The sequence below is a fragment of the Cervus canadensis genome, chromosome 1 (assembly GCF_019320065.1).
Source record: "Cervus canadensis isolate Bull #8, Minnesota chromosome 1, ASM1932006v1, whole genome shotgun sequence".
NCBI classification, from domain to species: Eukaryota; Metazoa; Chordata; class Mammalia; order Artiodactyla; family Cervidae; genus Cervus; species Cervus canadensis.
In genome coordinates, this window is record NC_057386.1 from 79,015,794 (window position 1) to 79,040,658 (window position 24,865).

Consider the following 24,865-nt stretch of genomic DNA (forward strand, 5'->3'; position numbering starts at 1 on the left):
CATACAGTAAAGCAATTATATATATATATATATATATTCTTTTTCAGATTCTTTCCCCATATAGGTTATTAAAAATATTGAGTATAGTCCCCTGTGCTATAGTGTAGGTCTTTGTTGGTTATCTATTACATGTATAGTATAGTATGTGTATATATTAATCCCTAAACTCCTATTTATCCCTGAGATATGACTTTTAAAGAGGTATTTCAGGTTGATTGAGATCAGGTGAGCGATCCGATATGAATGGTTTCCTTTTAAGAAGAGGAGATAAAAACACAGATAGGGAGGAAAGACATGAAGACAGAAGGAGAAGGTGGCCTTCTGCAAGCCAAGGAGAGAGGCCTCAGAAGAAATGAGCTCTCCTGACATTTTGATCTCAACGTCATAGCCTCTAGAACTGTGGGAAAATTAATTTTGTCTGCTTAGTCCACCATTAAAGTACATTAAAGTACTACGGTACTTTATTATGGCAATGCCAGCAAACTAATACAGTATGACATAATTATAAGCATCATTTATGAATAACTTTGAGAAAAGAACCCAGCATCAAACACCATGAAGAAAAACCTTCAGAAAATACAAGAATAACAGGTATTGGTTTACTTCTCTACTGAAGAAATATCAAATAAACATCAAATTATAATTAAGGATATAAAATACCTAAGTAGCATGATTAATATAGCAAATCAGCCTGTTAGAAATGCTTTCATTTCCAATCTACACGGATCCTAATTATGTATCATATTAATTTATATTATGTAATACAATAAGAAATATAATTATATTTACCATGTATGATTATATTCAAGACAGAAGAGAAGGGTGAACTTGGTGACAAATAATTTTGTTGTAAATGAAGGAGACAAATGAGGCAACAATTAAATGGAACCTGGATCAAGACAGGTAACTTGTTTATAACATTATTTTAAACAACAGAAATGATATGAAAATAATCCAATAGAGAGGGAAAAATTAGTGACATACTAGAAAAAGAAAAGATTTACCAGATTCTAGATCATGTAGACATGCAGACAAGAGAGGATGTTATCTACTCACAAATGAGTAATAAATATTTGCCAGGAGTGCAGCGAACTCACCTAGAACAATACGAAAGAAGGCAGAGCACGGGGGAGATACGGCTATTAAAGGTGGAAACCTCTCCTCTCATTATTTTTGCTCTCTCAGTGCAACAGGAAACAAAGTCATAAGCTGAGTGTGAAGGACACAATTTTAGAAATCTATGGAGCAGGAACAAGGATTATATAGTCACCTTGGGGACTGAGAAAGTGAGTGGACAAGACAAAGTATATGCTAAGTGTAGTTAACGGAAAAGTGAGACTAATGAATATGGCTGTATATTTCTCTCCAGCCATGTTGTAGATGCTCAGCTGTATGCACAGAAAAAGTGAAGATTTGGATTTACCTGGCTCTTTCTGCAATTTGTTAGTTTTATTTTCCTACAAGATGGTATTCTATTATTTGCATTCAAAAGGAGGTTGCATATTCTTAAAATGCATCCAATACCTCCCTAAAGCAAAAAATAAGTATCAAAGCCTATCCATGAACAGAGAAACTGGAGAAATGGAAGACAGCAATGGGAGGAAAGTCAACCAATAAATAAGCCGAAGTTATTTAATATTTTCTGTAAGTATATATTACCTATTCAATTTATAGCATCATATTGCAAATATACTTATAAATATTTTTCTTGTAAAATGATGGGGCTGGATGAAATAAATTTTAGCTATAAAACAAAATTTTAATGAAAAGCACATCAGTTAAAGGATACAATAAGTTCTGTTTGTGAAAATAATTAAAAATGGCACAGCAGTAAAGAATGCAGCCAATGCAGCCAATGCAGGAGACTTGAATTCAGTCTCTGGGTTGGGAAGATCCTCTGGAGAAGGAAATGACAACCCACTCCAGTATTCCTGCCTGGGAAATCCCAAGGAGAGAGACGCCTGGTGGGCCACAGAGTTGGACATGACTTCGTGGCTAAACAACAACAACTAAAACCAATAAATAGAATGATCCAATTCATATCTAAAGACAAGCGCCAATTTAACACAACTATAGTATTTGTAAAAAAATAATTGTGGAAAATTTCTATTTTCCACTTCTGGAAAAGTACATGTACATCTGGGTGTCAGGTTTTCAAAAGCTAGTTGCAGGCATTTATAGCCAGTAATAAAGACAAAAAAAAAAAAAAAGGATAAGCCTTGAAGAAAAATGACATATAGAAGGTTATAAACTTGAACAATTGAGTCATAGTTTCAATGATTTTATAAATATGAATCCTCATTTGTTAAGTTTGATGATAGTTCATGACACAATATAAGTAAATGTTTATATAAAGTAATGAAGATATGTACAAAGGAAAGAAATTGAACATCAAGAATTAAGCAAGACTTTTAAGAATATACAATGGAGAAAAGACAGTATCTTCAATAAGTGGTGCTGGGAAACTGAACAGTCATATGTAAAACAATGAAATTAGTACATTCTCTGACACCATATTCCAAAGTAAACACAAAATGGGTTAAAGACCTACATGTAAGACCAGATACTATAAAATTCCCTAGAGGAAAACATAGGGAGAATGTTCTTTGAGATAAATTGCAGCAATACATTTTGGATCTGTATTCTAGAGTAATGGAGCTAAAAATAAAAATAAACAAATAGGACCGAATTAAACTTAAAAGCTTTTGTGAAGCAAAGCAAACCACTGACAAAATGAAAAGACAACCTCCTGAATGTTGTCAAATGATATGACCAAGAAGGGATTGATATCCAACGTATATAAACAGCTCATACAACTCAACATTAAAAAAACAAAACAACTCAAGTCAAAGACAGGCAGAAGAAGTTAATAGACATTTTTCTGAAGAGAAAATGCATAGGGCTAAGTGCATACAAAGATGCTCACCACTGCTAACCATCAGGGAAATGCAAATCAAAACCACAATGAGGTATCACTTCACATCTGTCAGAACGACTATCATCAAAAAGAACACAAATAACAAATGTTGGCAAGGATGTGGAGAAATGGGAACACTTGTACACTGCTGGTGGGAATGTAAATTGGTGGAGCCACTGTGGAAAACAGTAGGGAGGTTTCTCAAAAAACAAACAAACAAACAACAACAAAAAAACCCCCCAGAAATACCATATGACCCAGCAATTTCACCCCTGGGTATATATTTGAAAAAAATAAAAACATTACTTCTAAAAGATACATTCACATCAGTGTTCAAAGCAGCATTATTCACAATGAAGATATGATGTGTGTACACACACACACACACAGAGTTGAGTACTACTCAGCCATAAAAGAATGAAATTATACCATTTGAATTGCCAAGATTGAATATGCCATTAAATTCTAAATATCATATTTTGCATACAGTTAATTATAGATTTACTTTAAATTTTTTTTTCATTAAGTGATAAATCAGAATTTAGTAAATTTAGAGTTTACCTGATCTGTATGTACACCAATATTGCACAATGCTGAATATTTTATTGGTATTTGTTATGTATTTGCTTAATAAATCAATTGTTTATTTCTTCACAGATGTGAATTACATCTTTTTTTGCTTTTAGTTGCCATTACTTTAAACCATTCAGTCTTACTATATCTAATAGCTTTACTCTTGAACAAGGCAGAATAACCCCTCAAAAGATAAAAGAACTATTGATATTATTTTCTCCCCTTGTATATTGGTCATGTCAACATTTAGCAGTCTGTTTAAATTATACTGACAGTACCTCAAGGAACAAGTACCAGATAAGTAACATTATAGTTTAATGTCCCAAACAATGCTGCATTGTATGGTGAGTTCCAACTCAAGGAGGAGAAAGGGCCACTTTGTATTGATTGGATGAGTCTAAGAGAGACATCGGCTGGCTACATTTGAATGGGAAATGTTTTCAGAATTGGTAGTTTTATTTTTTTAATGTACAATCAGTCGAAAAAGAAAAAACTGTGGCAAAATATCAGAATATTTCCAGAGGTTAGCTCCTTCAAATAATGTTCACAGTTAGATTACAAGTTCACAAAAAGACAAATGGTTATAGAAAAATGCTTTAGCGTTGCTTATTGATAATGTCCTTTTAAATAATAATAAATCGATAGCAAAGTTAAGTGAAATGTAACTATAAAGTAATGGTAAATACATGATTCCTGGGTAGTGTAGTTAGTAAAGAATCCTCCTGTTAATGCAGGAGACGCAAGAATCACGGGTTTGATCTCTGGGTCAGGAAGACCCCTGAAGTAGGAAATGGCAACCCATCCAGTACCCTCGCCTGGAAAATCCCATGGACAGAGGAGCCTGTTGGGCTACAGTTCATGGGCTTGCAAAGAGTTGGACTTGACTGATCGACTGAGCACACACTTATATAGCTAGACAAAATTGTTTATTACATGTCAAAAGAGAAAAAAGTAATAAAAACACTTTATTAAATGTTATTTTTAGATTTAAAAATTTAAAACTGTCACATCTTTATAGACTCTGTGTTTTAAGATCTTTCCTTTTTTTTTTTTTTGATGTTCAACTGTATGAATAAGTGATATCAAAAATGCTAGTAATGATAACTACACTTTTATTTTCTGGCTACAAGTATCATTTCTAAAGATATCAAGAAGTGCATATAACTTAATTATATTTGTGTGCTACACCCTGTTTTATGTAAAAATTATGGTGAAAAATACAGACATAAAATTCAATCTCAATAAAGAGTTAGCTCAGTTCAATTCAGTCACACAGTCATGTCCAACTCTTTGCAACCCCATGGACTATAGCACACCAGGCCTTCCTGTTCATCACCAACTCCCCGAGTTTATTCAAACTCATGTCCATTGAGTTGGTGATGCCATCCAACCATCTCATCCTCTGTTGTCCCCTTCTCTTCCTGCCTTCAATATTTCCCAGCATCAGGGTCTTTTCAAATGAGTCAGTTCTTTGCATCAGGTGGCCAAAGTATTGTAGTTTCAGCTTCAGCATCAGTCCTTCCAATGAATATTCAGGACTGATTTCCTTTAGGATGGACTGGTTGGATCTCCTTGCTGTCCAAGGGACTCTCAAGAGTCTTCTCCAACACCACAGTTCAAAAGCATCAATTCTTCAGTGCTCAGCTTTTTTTATAGTCCAACTCTCACACCCATACATGACTACTGGAAAAACCATAGCTTTGCCTAGACAGACCTTTGTTGGCAAAGTTATATCTCTATTTTTTAATATGCTGTCAAGTTTGGTCATAATTTTTCTCCCAAGGAGCAAGCGTCTTTTAATTTCATGGCTGCAGTCACCATCTGCAGTGATTTTGGAGCCCCGAAAAATAAAGTCTGTCATTGTTTCCCCATCTATGTACCATGAAGTAATGGGACTAGATGTCATGATCTTAGTTTTCTGAATATTGAGCTTTTGGCCAACTTTTTCACTCTCCTCTTTCACTCTCATCAAGAGGCTCTTTTGTTCTTCTTCACTTTCTGCCATAAGGTTGGTATCATTTGCATGTCTGAGGTTACTGATATTTCTCCTGGCAATCTTGATTCCAACTTGTGCTTCATCCAGCCCAGCATTTCTCAAGATGTACTCTGCAAATAAATTAAATAAGCAGGTTGACAATATACAGCTCTGATGTACTCCTTTCCTGATTTGGAACCAATATGTTGTCCCATGTCCAGTTCTGAGTGTTGCTTACTGACTTGCATACAGATTTCTCAAGAGGCAGGTCAGGTGGTCTGGTATTCCCATCTCTTTCAGAATTTTCCACAGTTTGTTGTGATCTACACAGTCAAAGGCTTTGGCACAGTCAATAAATCAGAAGTAGGTGTTTTTCTGGAACTCTCTTGCTTTTTTCAATGATCCAATGGATGTTGGCAATTTGGTCTCTGGTTCCTTTGCCTTTTCCTAGCCAGCTTGAACATCTGGAAGTTCACTGTTCATGTACTGTTGAAACCTACCTTGCAGAATTTTGAGCATTACTTGGCTAGTGTGTAAGATGAGTGCAATTTTGTGGTAGTTTGAGCAGAATTTGGAATTGCCTTTCTTTGGGATTGGAATGAAAACTGACCTTTTCCAGTCTTGTAACCACTGCTGAGTTTTCCAAATTTGCTGGCATATTGAGTGCAGCACTTTCACAGCATCATCTTTCAGGATTTGAAATAGCTCTACTGGAATTCTATCACCTCCACTAGCTTTGTTCACAGTGATGCTTCCTAAGGGCCACTTGACTTTACATTCCAGGATTTCTGACTCTAGGTGAGTGATCACACCATCATGATTATCTGGGTTGTGAAGATCTTTTTTGTATGGTTCTTCTGTGTATTCTTGCCCCCTCTTTTTAATATCTTCTGCTTTTGTTAGGTCCATACCATTTCTGTCCTTTTCTGTGCCTATCTTTGCATGAAATGTTCCCTTGGTATCTCTAATTTTCTTGAAGAGATCTCTAGTTTTTTCCAATCTATTGTTTTCCTCTATTTATTTGCACTGATCACTAGGAAGTCTTTCTTATCTCTCCTTGCTATTCTTTGGAATTCTACATTCAAATGGGTATATGTTTCCTTTTCTCCTTTGCCTTTTGCTTCTCTTCTTTTCATAGCTATTTGTAAGGCCTCCTCAGACAACCATTTTGCCTTTTTGCAGTAGACCTGGTTATGGCATAAGGCCTCTTGGAGGAGGTCGCCATTACCCCCACCATAGAGTGGCCAGAACTTACACAGGACTGGGGAAATAGACTCTTGGAGGGCACAAAGAGAACGTAGTGTGCACCAGGACCCAGGAGAAAGGAGCAGTGACCCCACAAGAGACTGACCCAGACTTGCCTGTGAGTGTCCAGAAGTCTCTGGGGAGGCATGAGTCAGTGATAGCCTGCTGCAGGGTTGGAGGTGCTGAATGTAGCAGTACAAGCATGGGACCTTTTGAAGGTTACCGTTATCTTCGTTACTTCCACCATATTTGGCCTGAGGTCAGATAACAGGAAGGGAACATAGCCCATCCATCAACAGAAATTGGATTAAAGATTTACTGAGCATGGCCCCACCCATCAGAACAAGACCCAGTTTCCCCCTCAGTCTCTCCCATGAGGAAGCTTCCCTAAGCCTCTTATCCTTCTCCAGCTGAGGGCAGATAGACTGAAAACCACAATCACAAAGAGTTAAAGTAAATGAAAAAAAGCAGTGTTTGATAATACGTCATCAAAAGTCTATAAAGGATCTTAGCCACTTGAAAAGTTTTTCTCTTTTTATGAATTTTATAAAAATAGCTAGTGATTATATTTTTAGAAGTGGTTTTTTCCTCTGACCAGCTGTGTCAAAGACTGACTCAATCTCTTTCAAAAAATTTCTTTTCCTTCAAACTGGTGACTTATCTGACCTTTCCACTTAAGGGTTTCTCCATTGGCATCATTGCTTCGTTGTTCTTGCCATCCCTTTTCTCTATACATGATCTGCTACATCAGTAACCTTTATTTTGTGTTAAAGAAATGTGTCATTTTTGTGCGTGAGAACAAAAAGACTAAAGGCATCTTCCTAAAACCTTCCCTTCTTTCTTGCATTAATGGAAGCTTAAGTCATACTGATACTTTAGGGCTGATGTAAGAAATATCAGTTCTCTGCATACCAAAGCCACAGATCTTTCTTATTTCACATGTTTGGTAACAAAAGTAATTCTTTTCATTTGTGTAGACAATGACTTACAAAAACTAATAATCCTGCTCACTGGCTCAGTTTGGCTCTACATTCCTCATGGGTAGGATTATTTCTCTTGGCTTCATCTAATTGCCTTTCTTCTTTTGTCCCTTCATTCATAAATTTCTCAAATTAAAAGAAATTATTTTTATCATACCTATTTCCTGTGTTGCCTTCAAGAAATTTTGGGGAGAAAAAATTCAGGCTAGAAATAGAAACAAACTATTTGCATTTCCAATGTGAAAAGTAAGATTCAGCAGAGGAGAGAGGGTAAGTGATTTCTTTAGGGGCATGTGTCTTTCTGTTTGTTTGTATTGCCCATGGTCACCTTCTTTCAAAATTACATTAATTTTTTTCTTTTTATACATGTTTTGTTCTCTAATCACTAAAGAAAGTATAAATGTTTCTTAAATAAATATATCAGGTAAATTTAAAATAAGATTCATTTTTCAGTAACTATTCTATATCTACAGTTCAACTTTTCTCTAATATTTATTTTCTTATTAATGTCTAAAGTTGACCTGGAGTCAAAAAGGCAGCCAGATATTTCTCCAGTATAGATGGGTTTTATTCGGGATCAGCAAAGAATTAGGGATACACAACCATGATGAGACACTTGCAAGTCCCCCCATAGCAAGGGAAAGAGAAAATTTTTATAGAGAGGAAAACAAAGTTCTCAGCGGTACTAGCAAAAAGTCCATCGCTTTTCAGCGGCTGGGTACTTGCCAGGAAAGAGTTTTTTTCATGCTGGGCTGCGCTTTCATCTCAGGGTGAGAGAGCTCCCCCTTCTGGCTGCTTGTGTGCTGTGCTTAGTCGCGTTGGACTCAGACCCGCTGCACTGTGCAGCCCGCCAGGCTCCTCTGTCCATGGAATTCTCCAGGCAAGAATACTGGAGTGGGTTGCCATGCCCTCCTCCGGGGGATCTTCCCAAAGGAGAGATCGAACTCAGGTCTGGCATTGCAGGTGGATTCTTTACCATCTGAGCCACTAGGGAAGCGGCTGATTGCTTAACTCTTTTGATTGAGGTTTCTGTTTACTTTTTCAGCTAATTAAACCTACTGACCCCTGCTCTTTTATCCTCTTGGATATTAACCTCAAATCTGTTCCTATTGTACAACCAATTCTTAAACATATGATATGCATTTCCATTATATTAACTTATTTATATATTTGATAAAATGGCACTATACAAGTACATTTATACATTATGAAACATGTTCTCAAAACTTCAATTGATTAAATAAACATAAAAATGTGCATCTAAATAATCATTGTGCTCATACTAGTCATTTCTAATTTATAACTTGGCCAAGATTCAAGTAATTTATTTAATAATATGTGAGACAAGGTAAATAATTGAAGATAATATATGAAGATAATAAAGTGAACATTATATGAAGATTATATATGAAGATAATAAAGAGAACAAAATGAATCCAAGACCTTACCTGAATCTTAACTCTGTCCTGTTGCAAGATGAGGTATAAAACAATTTGAATATACCATTTTCAGCTTTCTAATGTTCTCCACTTTCACTTAGTTCTATTATAATGGCCCTGTGTATACATCTGTTCTACCTGTGTTTCTGTATTTTCTTTTAAGCATCTCCAGTCTACCCTACCTCAGCTCCATCTTCCCTTTTCGGTGGAATACACTCCTTAATCAACACCCATATGTCTTGTTTCTTCTACCCTCACCATCCTTGTTCTGCCTGCTTTTACTTACTAACTTAATTTGGCTAGTTCTCTGATTTTAATCCTAGAATATTACAGAAAATTATTTAATATGTGATACTGCACAGTTATGGGCTTCACATTCAGCTGGAACTTCAGCACTTTTACATGTCTGCTGTCTTTTACATTTCTGTGGTTGCTATTTCAAAGATTCACCACTCAAATCTTCTCTCTCCCTTACTCCTTTCTTTGTTGAACATCTTACTTTATTTCACAGGGAAAATAAAAGCCATTATATATTGTTTAACTTACCCATACATTTAGCAAATATTTTTGTGTTCCTCTGTTTTGGATGTGTAGCAGTAACAATGTGTTATTCTGGGCCCTTAAAATTAGTGAGGTAGGTTGTTACCCATGATCCTCCTTTTTCATTATAATTAGGTTTAACTAATTAATGCATGGCCATTTAAGGGTGATTTTGGATGTAAGGTGCTGTAACAAGTAGTTTAAATTTTATTTTACCTTCATTTTTTTGACTTTTTATATAATTAACAATATTAGTTGTATAATTCTTAAAAGTATATAAAAACTAAAATTAACAGCCGTCAGGTAAAGCTTAACAAGTGCCAAACACTATACTAAATGCTTCATATGGAATATTTTGTTTAGTCCAAGTCATATACATATGAGGGTTTGGTGATTATTAGGTAGGTGAGTCTGTGTAAATATAAAGTGAAAAGCTGAGTTTATGAGGGCTGAGTAATTAGCTCAATGTCAAATATCCAGAAAATATTGTCAAATATCCAGAAAATTTTTAATCCAAAATTTTCTATATATCTGTGGTATATATATAGAAAAATCTGGCCAAGAAGCACATATAATTAATCTTACAAGAATAAGAATTCCTAAGTATCATAGCAATTCTAAAATATAGATTTATCCCTGGCTCTACTGACTGAAAAGTTAATGCTAAACAATCTTCCCCACTTTCATGGCTTACAAAGGCACTTAAAACTAAGAACAAAATTTTGATGTGCCCTAAAAGGCTCAATAAGGTGGCCATCATTTATTTCTCACCAATCCTGCATTGAACTCCTCTTTCCTGGACTCAGAAACTCAAGCCACACGGGCTGCTTTTTCATGTTTGTTCAATGAATGCAACATAATTTCTATGTCAAGTCATTTTACAAGTGATACTCTCTCTCTCTAGAAAGATCGTCACAATCTTGCATCTCTATCCTACTTTCCCAATTGTATACGATTAAATCTACTGCCATGATTATATGGCACAATAATATTTTAATTAAACTCTTTATTGATGATTATAGATTCCCATACAATTTTAAGAAATAACACAGAGTTATTTCTGTAAACCTTTTACCTAGTTCCTGCCAATTAACACTTTGCATGATTATAGGATACCATAACAGCTAGAAAATTAACATGTATGTAATCCACCAACATTATTCAGTTTTCACCAGTTTTACATGCAGGCACTGTGTGTATATTTTCATACCATTTTATCATGTGTAGAGTCATGTGACTACTACCGTAGCTAACATACAGAATAATTCCATCACAGTGATCTCTTGTCATACCCTTTTATAGCCACAGCCACTCTCCTTCCTCCTGGCAACCTCTAACTGCTCTCTTATCTCTATATTACTGTCCATTCAAGGATATTATATAAATGGAATGCATGTAAGCTTTTCATTTTTTATCTTTTTTTTTTTTTACTTTTTTTGATAATATATTTAAAAAATTTTTAGGCCATTTAGAATTACAAAAAAATTATGAAGATGGCTTAGAGTTTTGATGTGCCCCACACCCAGTTTTCCATTATTAACCTTATAATTAATACAAGACAGTTGTTACATTTAATGAAAAATATATTAAATTCGACTTTATTCATATTTCTTAGTACTTACCTAAATATCATCTTTTCTGTACCAGAGTTGCACCCAGATTATCACATTACATTTAGTTGTCAAATCTCCTTAGGTTTCCCTTGGCTGTGACAGTTTCTCAGAATTTTTTTGTTTTTGATAACCTTGACAGTTTTGAGGTGTGCTGTTAAGGTGTTTTGAAGAATGTTCTTCTACTGGATCTAATATTTCTGTTCATGATCAGACTGGGGTTATGGGTTTTGGGGAAGATGACCACAAAGGTAAAAGGTCATTTTCATTTTCAAGGGTATAGCCTATCATTGTTGATATCAACCTTAGTCATTTGAGTAGTATTTGTTAAGTTTCTCCACTTAAAAGTGTTTTTTTCTTCTTTTCCAAAATGGTAATGTTAGGACGGAAGTCACTATACATAGTCCGTACTTAAGAAGTGGGAGTTACCTGCCAGTTCTTTGACGGTAAGGTGTGTACATTGATTATATAGAATTCTTCTGCAGGAGATTTGTCTTTTCTTCCACACTTATTTATTCAATTGTCTACTTAATCATCATAGACTCATGGGTATTTATTTTATACTTAGATTATATTCCAATACTATTTATTTCTTTGCTTTAATTGTTTCAGCTTTGGGAGCTCATTTAATTGACTCTTGTGTCTCTTTTGCATGCCCCTTCATTGGGTTTGTTCATTTCTTTATTGTTGTTGACTTTCTCACTTGCTGGCAATACAAGATATCCCAGGCTCATTGTTTATATTTACTTCATCAGTTCTAGAATCAGCCATTTATCGAAGGATCCCTGGCTTCTTATATCAGAGAATTTTATAAACTTTTTTTTAGAAACTAAAATCAGAGTATTAGGTGACCTCAGTATATACATATGTTTTAATAGTGTGGTCCATTTTATTAACTGGTTGGATCTCGTTGCAGTCCAAGGGACTCTCAAGAGTCTTCTCCAACACCACAGTTCAAAAGAATCTATTCTTTGGTGCTCAGGTTTCTTTACAGTCCAACTTTCACATCCATACATGACTACTGGAAAAACCATAGCTTTGACTAGACAGGCCTTTATTGGCAAAGTAATGTCTCGGCTTTTTAATATGCTGTCTAGGTTGATCATAGCTTTTCTTCCAAGGAGCAGGCATCTTTTAATTTCATGGCTGCAGTCACCATCTGCAGCAATTTTGGAGCCCCCAAAAATAAAGTCTGTCACTGTTTCCACTGTTTTCCCATCTATTTGCCATAAAGTGATGGGGCCAGATGCCATGATCTTAATTTTCTGAATGTTGAACTTTAAGCCAACTTTTTCACTCTCCTCTTTCACTTTTATCAAGAGGCTGTTTAGTTCTTCTTCATTGTCTGTCATAAGGGTGGTGTCATCTGCATATCTAAGGTTATTGACATTTCTCCCATCAATCTTGATTCCAGCTGTGCTTCATCCAGCCCAACATTTCGCATGATGTATTCTGCATGTGTTAAATAAGCAGGGTGACATAATATAGCCTTGATGTATTCCTTTCCCAACTTGGGAAGATTCAACCAGTCAGTCCTAAAGGAAATCAGTCCTGAATATTCACTGGAAGGACTGATGCTGAAGCTGTAACTCCAATATACTTTGGCCACCTGATGTGAAGAATTGACTCATTGGCAAAGACCCTGATGCTGGGAAAGACTGTAGGTGGAAGAAGGAGAGGACAGAGTATGAGGTGGTTGGTTTGCATCACCAATGTGATGGACATGAGTTTGAGTTAACTCTGGGAATTGGTGATGGACAGAAAAGCCTGGCCTTCTGCAGTCCATGGGGTCGCAAAGAGTCAGACACGACTGAGCAACTGAACTGATTTTATTAACATGCAGTATTTCATAGTATTGTTGTCGTTCAGTAGTCAATAAGTCCTATCCCACTGTTTGTGACCCCATGGACTACAGCACACCAGATCCCTCCTCCTTCACAATTTCCCAGAGTTTCTTCAAATTCATGTCCTTTAAGTCCATTACTCCCTCCAACCTTCTCATCCTCTTCCGCCCCATTCTCGTTTTGCCTTCACAGTGTAGGTGTGCTGTGCTGGGCTTAGTCTTTCAGTCCTGTCCGACTCTTTGCCACCCCACGGACTGTAGTCTGCCAGGCTCCTCTGTTAACGGGATTCTCCAGGCGAGAACACTGGAGTGAGTTGCCAAGCCGTCCTCCAGGGGATCTTCCCAACGCACGGATCGAACCCAGGTCTGTCCACACTGCAGGTGGATTCTTTACTGTCTGAGCTGCCGTGGAATCCTGGTATAGGTGTACCATTGTTTAATCAGTCAGGGGTTGAAGGGTATCTGGGCTCTTTGCAGTTTTTGGCTATTCATAAAGTGGCTAGGGAACATTCATCTTTTCTGGATTAAATGCCCAACAGTGCAATTTCCGGGTCATAGGGTTAATGCACGTTCAGTTTTATAAAAAACTAGCTAAACCTTTTCTAGAGTGGATTAAATGCCCAACAGTGCAATTTCCGGGTCATAGGGTTAATGCACGTTCAGTTTTATAAGAAACTGGCTAAACCTTTTCTAGACTGGCTTACCATTTTATATTCCATTTCCACCAGCAGCGTATGCGTGATCAAGTTCCTCTATTCCCTTGCCAGCGTTTCATAATATTTTTAAGCCATTTTGATAGATGTGTAGTGATGTGTTATTTTGGTTTTATAATATTTTTTTTGTGCCGCCGAGACGTGAGGAACGAAGAACCGAGTGGGAAAAAAAGCGCGCAGGAGACCTGAAAGATGAGAGCCGCAGAGCCAGTTGGCGAGATCGCGAGACGGCAGTATCGCGAGAACGTACACCCGTACTGGGTAGAACCCTGCGTGGTAGTGCAATCTCGCGAGAAAGCGCGCCGGCATGGTGGAAAACTTGTACGCCAGCCTGAGGGAGAGAGATGAAGGAGAGAGAGAGAGCTCGCGAGGGAGAGTGTCAATTAAGGAATCAATTAAGGACACTCCACTGACTGTAAGTTTTATCCTAAATTCAGAAAATTTAAATCCTGACGGGAAAAATGTGCACCATAAATAAAAGTGACTATAAACATCTCTTCCTCCTTTCTATCTTAGGTAAAAGTACGTTTTCTCACAGACTCTTTGCTTGGTTCTGTGAACTTGGTAAGGTCAATGCCTTCCTATATCTTGTAGTTCTCCCTGTTCATTTTTTTCCATAGTACTGACCTTTGTAATCACATCACAGGGTATTTAGTTGACGCATCCCTCTTTCTCACTAGCCCCGGAAGCTTCACAAGGGCAGAAAATGTATATGATTCGATTACCACACTATCTCCACACTTGCTCAGGAATCTAGTATAGAGGTATTCGATAGGTACTGTTACATTAATGCATAGGCATATGTATTATATCTAATACATAGACATAGTCTTCATTAAGGGCTCCCCTAGACGCTCAGTGGTAAAGAATCTGTTTCCCAATTCAGGAGCCACAGGAGACCTGGGTTCGATCCCTGGGTTGGGAAGATACCCTGGAGGAGGAAATGGCAACCCAGTCCAGTATTCTTGCCTGGGAAAGCCCTTGGACAGAGGACCTGGCAGGCTACAGTTTGTGGGGTTGCAAAGAGTCCCAGGGTCACAAAGTGTCCTAGGGTCGCAGAGAGTTGAACACGACTTTGCATAAGCACAAGAGTGTTTATTAATTTTGCAGTACTAATTTGAATAATTCAGTATTCTTAAAGTTATATTTATCTATTTATAAAATTGTTGAGTTAGATCAATTCTAAGACTGTCAACCTAAAGGACCCCAAACTAAAACAAGGAGGCAAAAAAGCAGTTTGAAGACTTCCAGTTACAATTTGGGGCTCTCAGATTCAGGAGGAACCCAGAATAGTGTCCTACCAGAGGAAAATGATTAAGGGTTTTTATGGGGTAAAAGGGGGATGTTAATGCAGTCTTATACAAGTTATTTACCAAGAATTTGGGTTGTAGAGTAAAACTGTTCTGTACCTATGATTGGGTTATAGAATGTATGCATTTGTTACTAGGAAAAGGTGTATTTTCTTGAGTGCAGGAAAACTCCAGGTCTCAGCATTATTCTTTCCTTTTGGCAACTCAGCAACTATTCAGCAGTTTAGTTTAGAGTGCTCAGCAAAAGTCTAGCATGAGCAGCAAACCTGGAGGTCCTCAGGTCACTTCTCAGTCATTTCTGACATAGTTCTTTTCACAAGATTCTTAATTTCCAGTTACAGAGAAGATGTGATAAGAGACAAATATATGAAGAGATGATTTCATTTTCAAACACAATTATTATTGATTTAGAAAAGAAATATCATTTAAAGTTATCAGTATAGTCACCATATAATTCCATAAGCAAGGCTAAATATTTGTTTTTTTCTCCTTTTTAAAAGTACCCCATCTCCATCTTCATCCTTAGACATGGTCAAATTGGCTAGGATATCTCTGGTTAAGTTAGCCTATCTTCCCGGGAGGCTTCAATCTCTAAGTACCTCTGAAAATAAGCCATGTTTTTTGATGTTTTTATAACCATCTAAAAATTAAGACTATGCTAGAGGCATAAAAAGGAGGCATAAAAAGGGTACTGGGTATACCCCCAGTACCCAACAAATATTTGGTTTGATGAAATCTACCAGTAAGGAAAAAAACTTGTCAAAACAGAGTGATTTTGAATTTTATTAGTTATTGATCTATAGTTATAATATATTTCAGAATCCCTCTTAAATACTGAGGTCAATACAAACTAATTTCAGTGTATTTATTGAAAACAGTTTCCTGACACAAATTTATAGCCAAATTTATAACTAGTGGGATAAAAATAAATTATGGGCCATGATGCAGGATAGCGAATGTATTAAAATCTGATGTGCTTGACATGTCCCCAATAAAAAAGAATGTTATAAATCATATTCAATATAAAATATTAATCAATGAATGGCACCTATGCATTTTTTATAGGAGAGTACACTAAAATTATAGTAAAAGAGCATGGGTGGTGATACAAGCATTTTCAAATTAAATATAGGATAGTCTTCAATTTATAATATGCTCAAGCAGTTTTAAATCATTTTTGTTATATCATTGCATATTCTAGAATAAAGATTGATAGGGTATAATTTAATCTTATTTGTAGAAATGACTTGAAGGAAATGGAAAATTTACTGGTTTATGTGACCAATGTAAATAGTCTAACTGGGTAATTCAGGCCAAATTGCTTCATATTTATTTATTCCCCCCCTCCCCCCTTCATATTTAAATAAATATCAATTTGGGTGCTTTTTTATTTCTTCTCATTTATCTTAAGAAACTCTGTTAGATTCTTCCATCCCTTATAGTCTATTATTTCTTCCTTACTTTTGTTTATACAAATAGATTGCTACTGGTCTGTAATCTGCATCCCTAGCCTATATTTATAAGGATACATTGGGTCCAGTTGTATGCAGGCAGAATTATATGCAGTTTCCATATTACAGCCTTAAAGAAGGTTACCCTTGACTGGAAAAATTTCTACTGACTGGAAAAATTAATGGTCTATATATCCTAAGGAAAATATGATAATTGAATAAAATAATTTATGTAAAACAGAATAAAATCAGTTATTAGTAGTTATCAAATTATTATTATCCACCTATAAGTTATGGATACTTTTGTGCTTATAAAACATTGTTAAATAAAATTGTTAAATTGGCAGCTTCAAGGAGCATATAAATGGAATGAGGCCAGAACTTCTTGTGCTTTGCAAAATATGTACCCAAATTTGACTCTCTATTTCTCAATAGCCAAAACAAAATAAGAAAATTAACTATTAACATAATTTTTTGTGATGTGTGCTAAGTAGAAGGAAAAATTTTAAATGCTTATATTTTAAAGTAGTTTTTCTTATAGGTTTCTAATAAATGCATGGCAAGCTCTGCGTCTGTGTCTGTCTTTCTATCAGTATAATTTGAGGGGCAGTTTCGAAGCTTAATGAGGTGAAATCAGTTCTGTCAAAGTTAGTGACAAGGCACAGTCAGTAGAGCAGAATGTGTAAAGCACAGTGAACTAGTTTTGAATCAGGTTTGGCTTCACCTATGGATCCCCATGCAAGTTACTTACCTCAAGCAAATCTAAAGCTTGGACTGCCTTGAAAACTGATAATTCAGATTCATTTGGTATCCAAGAAAAGTTTTAAAAATGGACTGAGATTATTTGCATTAGTTATTTATACCATCATAGTAGCCAAGTTTTACAGAAGAGTTATCAGAACAAATTCCTTTTTATAATAGAAAAGCAAGTTCCTTATAGCTGGATGAGTCCTCTGCAGAAATAATAGGAAACTGGGGGCTTAAAGCCTGAAGATGTTAGATTCCCCAATTTGTGTGGTTGTCTTAGTAGTTTTTCACCTATTTTTTTCATTTAAGAAAATTTGTATCCTTTATCTTTGTCAGTTAACATCTTTCCATCAACTTCAAAAGTTGGTGTCAGAACACAAAGACCTAGAGCTTAAAAATTAAGTTGACTTGAAGAAATTAGAATCTGATTATTAGGGTTGATTTGAAGTAATTAGGAACAGTAACAACAAAGTCATTGAGCAAGAAAATGATATTAGAAGGCTACAGTTGCACCCAGACCATTCTGAGCAAATACTCTGTATGTGTTGATGAAGGATTGTTTCAGTAAACTATGACCATTATATCCTAAGATTTTAGAAGGCTTATCAAACTGGGTTAAAAATAAAGTATGGTCCAAAAATGGTAAAGTGAACATTTCTCCTTTAGATTTTGGAGTTCATTGGCTTTAACTGGAGGAGTAGAGATGCCTGAGAATTCCCAGCAGAGACTGAAACTAAGAAGCACTAAACCAGAAATCTAGTAGGTAAGTGAAACAAGAACTAAAACTGTGGATTCTTGTGTCTTTATAACTAAACACTAGAGGTGTTAATGTTAGAAATGTTGATGTTCAGAGGACTGCATCAACCTCATCCTCTCTGAAATAGAAGTTTATCATAAGTAAAAACATACAAGAGCTAAGTTCTTTGACTTTAACAAACTTGAAGCTTTCTGAAAAAGGGAAAAGAAAGCAGATTGCAGAGTAAGGAAAATAAAATTTCAAGTATGGGATGAATAGTTAATCTCCGTTATTACAGGCATTTTCTGAATGAAGTGCACATTGGCAGCTTGATGACTTAAGGGACTAATTACTATACATATACTCCATACATTTTTTACTTTTAAAAAATTATCTTAATAATGGATCTCAGAAATGATTTCATATGTGGACCTTATCTCTTCCAGTGTAGAGTTAGAAGTACTTAGGTGAAGTACTTAGTATAGAATTTTTGTTGTTAAAATGTATATAGTAAGAAAAGTTACTCGCAAATTCTCTTTGAATGATATAAGTGAATGCATGATGCATGAGCAGTTAGGGAGATTCTGAGAGGGTATATTTGCCTAACATGTCCAAGTGATTGCACTGTTACCAGAATGATTCATGATTCCACTGTATATGAAATTGGTCTAAATATATGGTGATCGAAGGGTTAACTTACTTTTCTCCTTTAGGCATGGTTGTGTTTTGGGGAAGATATTTTGCTGCACTGGAACCAAGATAGCTAAGTGGGAGAGGGTGGAAATATGCCCAGCTTCTCCAATCCCAAAGTCCTTAGGAAAATAACTTTTTTTCTTTTCTCATCCTCTTGAGGTGTTTTGCTAACAATGGATTTTACTAAGTTTTCTTAGGAAGTGAAAACATTTAGCAAGGATGTGGATGTTGGTTCCCAACCACAGTCCCCTCCCTCCTAACTACTTTTATTCCTTAATTTTTTTAGTAAAATGTGTGTAGGAGGTAAAGTTATATTTAAAAGAATAAGTAAAATTATTATAATTTAAAGAAAATTATTCAAGATAGTTATCAAATATTAAATTGTTTAGAGCTCTGACAATTACTGTTGGCCAAGAGCAGCAAGTGAAACTGATAGTTAAACATCTGAGTAAGGATTGGAACAGTTTCTGCTTCCACATATAAGGAGTTCGGAAGTCACCCCTCTGTCCTAAGAATAGGTACAAATGTAAGCAGACTGAGAAATCAACACTTTTTTTTTTGTATCCATAAGAGAGGGGAGATCACAGGGCAGATTGCTGCCTCCAGATTGGAGAAAAAGATAGGTGAATACAGGGAGTCATGGCTTACTAGAGCAGAGACATATAACCAGGAAGCACTATAGGTACCAGTGGTGGGGAAGGAACATCTGAATTGTTATTGACAAAATTGTTGGAGGCCAGTATGGACAAATCTGAGGTTTAACAACTCCAGGGAAAACCAGTCATAGGAAGTCCCCGCTTCAGTATTGTGGGATTTACCTTTCGGAGGTCTGTCAAGCTCCCACATTACTCATCAGAAAAAAACACCCTCAGGCTTTGGGCAGGGAGAGAGGGGAAAAGGAACCCATTTTGAAATAATCCAGAGTACTCTGTTCTTGTTAACAAGGCCTCCCTTCCGGTGAAGCTAGTTAACCTGAGCCTAACTTGCTGGCATATTATCAGAACCTAGATTATCTAGGGGACAGAGAAATATTCAACTCCAATCAACAACACTGATAAGCCTCTAGTTATGCTAACTAAGGAACAAAGAAAAAAGACAAGTTACTAATGTGAGAAGTGAGAAACATGTGACATCACTACAGATCTCAAAGACATGAAAAGTATAATAAGGGATTTATTATGAATAATTCAATGCCTACAAATCTGATAACTGAGATGAAATGCACCAATTCATTGAAAGACATGATTTCCAAAATTATATAAGAATAGATAATTCAAATGTGTGTTTTTTTATTAAAGAAACTGAGTTAATAAGTCATCTTACAAAACAGAAAACACCAAGCCCACATGGGCTCACTGGCGAATTCTATTAAACACTTAGGAAAAAGTTAAACCAAACCTTTGCAGTCTCATTCAGAGAATAGAAGCACAGAGGATACTTGCTAACCCATTCTGTGAGGCCAGCTTACCCTGAAAACAAAACCAGGCAAAGACAGAAAGAAAACTAAAGATCAGCATCTCTCATGAAATAAATGTAAAAGTCCTCAACAAAATATTAGTGGATCAAATTAAACAATGTATGCAAATAATTATGCATCATGACCAAAGGAAATTCTTTACCAGGTATGCCAGGCTGGCTCAACATTCAAACAACAATTTATGTAATCCATCACATCAATAGCCTAAAAAAGCACAAACCCCATAATCATATCAGTAGATGCAGAAAAAATATTAGTAATATCCAGTGCACACTCATGATAAAAACTCTCAGTAAATTGGGAATACAAGGGGGCTTCTTCATCTTGAAAAAGAATATCTATAAACAATCATACAGATAATATCATACTTAATAATGAGAAACTTGAATCCTTTTCACTAAGATCAGTTATAAAGCAAGGATGTTTTTTCTCACCATTCCTTTTTAAAATTGTACTAGAAGTCTGGTAATAAATGTACTAGAGGAGAGCAAGAATTCAGGGTAAGAAAAATATCATAAATATACTGGGATAAAATATGTGCAAATCCTTTTATAAGCTTAGAGTATGGAAGCTTTTCTCAGGATTTAATATCCATAATCCATAAAGGGAAATATTGATAAATTTGACTATAACAATATCAAATACTTCTGCATAGCAAAATTAAGGGAAAAAAAGCACTGTAAACAAACTGAAAACAAACGACAAACTAGGAAAAATTATTTTCAGTTCATCTGTGAGAAGATTTAATCTTCCTAATTTATGTAAATATCTTACAGATATATAAAAGATTGAAAGAATGAACAAAAGAAAACAAATTTAAATATACCTTAAAGAGTAATTTAAAAAAAATTCAACCTCACTCAAAAGAGAAATGCAAAGTAAAAATAAAACAAGATACCATTTTTTACTTCTCAGATTAGCAATGATCCAAAAGGATGAGAAAATAAGAAAATATTCTGTGGGCCAGGCTAAGGGGAAACATACTTTCATACATTGCTGGTGGGAGATCAAGTGCTATAATGCCAATAGAAGGAGTTATAATAATATATCAAAATATTTGCCTTTATCCTATGACCAACTGATCTCACTTTCTAGAATTTATCTGGAATATATTTCTGCATAGATGAGATGATATAGCTATAAAGTAGATAACTGAAATATTGTCTGTAACACCAGAAGAATGGAAATAACCCAAGTGTTCCTCAATGTGTGTGTATGTATTAGTCACTCAGTCATGTCCAACTCTTTGTGCCCTCATGGACTGTAATCCGCTGGGCTTCTCTGTCCATGGAATTCTCCAGGCAAGAATCCTAGAGTGAGTAGCTATTCCCTTCTCCAGGTGATATTCCCAATCCAGGGCTTGAACCCCAGTCTCCTGCTTTGCAGAGAGATTCTTTACCATCTGAGCCACAAGGGAAGCCTGTGTTCATCAATAGGGGACTGGTAATATATCACTGTAGTAAAGCAGATAAAGAAAATAAGGAAACTTTCTATATATTGATATTAAAGAGCTCAAGATACATCATTATCAGGTGAAAAAGCAATTTTCATAGTATTGTCTATATCAAGTTTACTTTTTTTTAAACAAAAAGATAAAATGAATATATACTTATGTTTGCACAAAGCACCCCAGGGTGATGTACCCCAAAGTAATAACAATGGTTGCCTCTGATGGAATGAGGTGGGGTAAATTAGATTGATGGTGATTGAGTGAGTCTGAAACTTTTCATTGTTTACAATTTTGTCTTTTGGATTTTTGAACTGTGTAAACATATGAAAAAATAAATATTTAAAAGTCAGTGAGTCAAAATGGTATATTCATAACATTTTTTGTTACTGAAATAGTTCCAAATTCACTTCACTGATGAAAAAGATCTTGAGGTTTAGAATGTTTATGACTTGGTTGAATTTGCAAAGCTAGATTGTAGTAAAATGTGAAATTAGAAATGCAGTGACATACACTGATAACATCTGAAATTCTGAGTAGATTTTCTAAGACATCTCTACCAGTTCAGCCCTCACAGAAGCTGCAATGTCAAGAAAATATGTTTATCCAGGTACAGGGGTCAGGATGGAAATGTACTTGTATCCTTTCTCAAAGTATCATAAATGTGATAGGTCAAAATAAAACTCATAAAGTTAATATACAAGGATTAAGTAAGGAAAAAATTAATGGAAGTATGATGCATGTAGAGATGTTCCTCATAAATTTATGTGGTTTGTGAGAAAATCAAATCTGTGTGGTCTTGGTTGTGCTTATTGAAAAAGGAAATTTATGGATATAATCTGTTTGCTTTTGATAAATTATATAGCTTAATATAAAAGGAATATTTAAAAAATTGTGAAAATGTATTTTTTAAATAAAAAGGCTTACTCTATAGTTTCAAGTTTAAATGCATGCTATGTGAAATGAGAATGTGCTATTAAACCCTGAAAACTTAAAATGGAGTTGAACAGTGTAAATAACATGAATAAAATGAGTGACTCTTACCACAAACCTTTTAGGATCTAGAGTTGTTGAATGTTTTTAAAACTGAATATGAAATTTATAATATAAACTGTTGTATTAAAATGCATAATATAAAATGTAAAAATCTGTTGACTTAAAAATTTTTTTAATCATTAGCTTCAATTTTCTTAAACTTTGCTTATATTCTTCTAAGGCTCAGTGGTGCAGGATCCATCTGCAGTGTGGGAGCCACAGGAGAGGAGGGTTCAATCTCTGGGTCAGAAGATGGCCACGAGTAACCCATGGTAACCCTTTCCAGTATTCTTGCCTGGAGAATCCCATGGACAGAGGAGCTGGGGGGGCTACAGTCCACAGGGCTGCAAAGAGTTGGACGTGACTGAATCAAATTAGCACACACGCATATTCTTCTAAATCACTCTAGTAGTAAATGAAAAATTTCTTCATATTAAAATCAGAATTTTCATGCTATCATAAAGAGTTGTGTTTTATTGCCACACTTCTGTAACATGTATTTCATTGTGATCATAAATTCAGGTCCTTAATCTCAATTAAGCTAATTTTTAAAAATTATACTACAGTGATTCAGAGAACAATTGAGATGAAAAGAAACCAAATTGCTTTTGCTTCTTTGTGTTTCTTAATTTTTAAAGTATCATTTGTATGGAACACCAGTGTTTATAAGGATTAGATGAATATGGAAATCTTCAAGCCAGGATTTGCGAATCTATTCTAGCGGTATAGGAGTTTAGGGCAGATCTTCTGTTGCCCTTCTCTATTACTGTCCTATTCTATGTGGTGCAAGTTGTTGTTTTTTGCAGTTGAAATAGTTTTTAAGTTTAGCTAATGCAATCTAAGTGATGAAAAAGGTTTTAAAATCTAATATTTGGAATTCAAAGTATAGCAGTTGTTGTCCCAAAGTAGATTTTGAGAAATTTTGTTTGGTCATTTCGTTGCACCATATTATAGTGTTTTGATCACCTCCTATTAACTCTGCTGGTGAGTAAGGGATTCTTTACTCTAAATAGTATTAAATGGCTGATATTGAGCCAGGTCAGTTTGCCCTATGTACACAAGTCAAAATGCTGAGACAAAGGTTTGCAGCAAAGAGAGAGAGGGTTTATTCACAAGGCAGCTAAGTGAGGAGACAGGAGAACGAATCTCAGTTTTGCTTCCCTGGAGGCAAGGGACTTCCAGCATTTATGGGGTAAAGAATAGAGAAGCAAGGTAGTCCAAGGCATGGTAACTATAGGGAAAGTGATTGGGAAAAGTGTACTAATTGTCCAGTTGCACAGCCTTAACTGGACTACAGGCCTCTGCTTGTTCTGAGGGTAATTTTCAGTCCTCTGATGTCCAGAGTCACTGAGGACACTTGTGCCTGTCCAATTGAAGGGTTGGTGGTCCTCTCTGTCGTAACTAACTCAGCTTGAATTAGATGCAGTTGACTCCAAATTCCTAGAAAATAACTTAGGCAGAAATCTTACAGTATTGTTTAGGTTGTGTGCTGCCTGGAGGACAAGCAAGTGTTAAAATGATGTTGATTAGTGAAGTGCGGTGAATTGGATTTCAACCACAGTCATGGCCAAATACATGCCACCTAACAATCAAATGGAAGTTTATTAATTAAATATACTTACAGCCCCAGAGGAAGGTGTAACATGCCACTCAGGAATACTGAGTTGCACTCAGGAATACAGTGAATAAACAGGCTTTAGGAGATAGGGTTTGTGGTAAAAAGAGGGTAGGGGTAACTCTGGGAGGGTCTGTTAGTCGCTGTCATGTCTGACTCTTTGTGACCCCATGGACCATAGCCCACTAGGCTACTCCATCCATGGATTTCCCCAGGCAAGAGTACTGGGGTGGGTTGCTGTTTCTTTCTACAGGGTCCAGGAGGGTATGACTGGCTTATTTGAATGATTTCAAGGACTTGCAAGCAGGTAAAACCCATATGTTATGGAGCATCAGATGGCATCCAGATGGTCTAGCTGATAGATGATCTGGCCAGGTGGGAAGTTTTCATTCTGTGTGGAAGCATACCTGGTGAGAGCAAGGGGACCTGTGAAGTTCAAAAACTCAAGGCAATAGCATGAGAAAGGTTGGGCCTTATGATATATAGAATTGTAGTCTAAAATAGTATGTTCCTCTTGAA

General features: G+C 35.8%; 1 long non-coding RNA gene across 1 annotated transcript; it reads left to right on the plus strand.

The window, feature by feature from the left end:
• Window positions 1-14,134: 14,134 nt before the first annotated feature.
• LOC122422521 lies at window positions 14,135-22,969 on the plus strand. Its single transcript, XR_006263872.1, has 3 exons — window positions 14,135-14,250; window positions 18,010-18,106; window positions 22,913-22,969. It is a non-coding gene; the product is annotated as an uncharacterized LOC122422521 (long non-coding RNA).
• The last annotated feature ends 1,896 nt before the right edge of the window (window positions 22,970-24,865 follow it).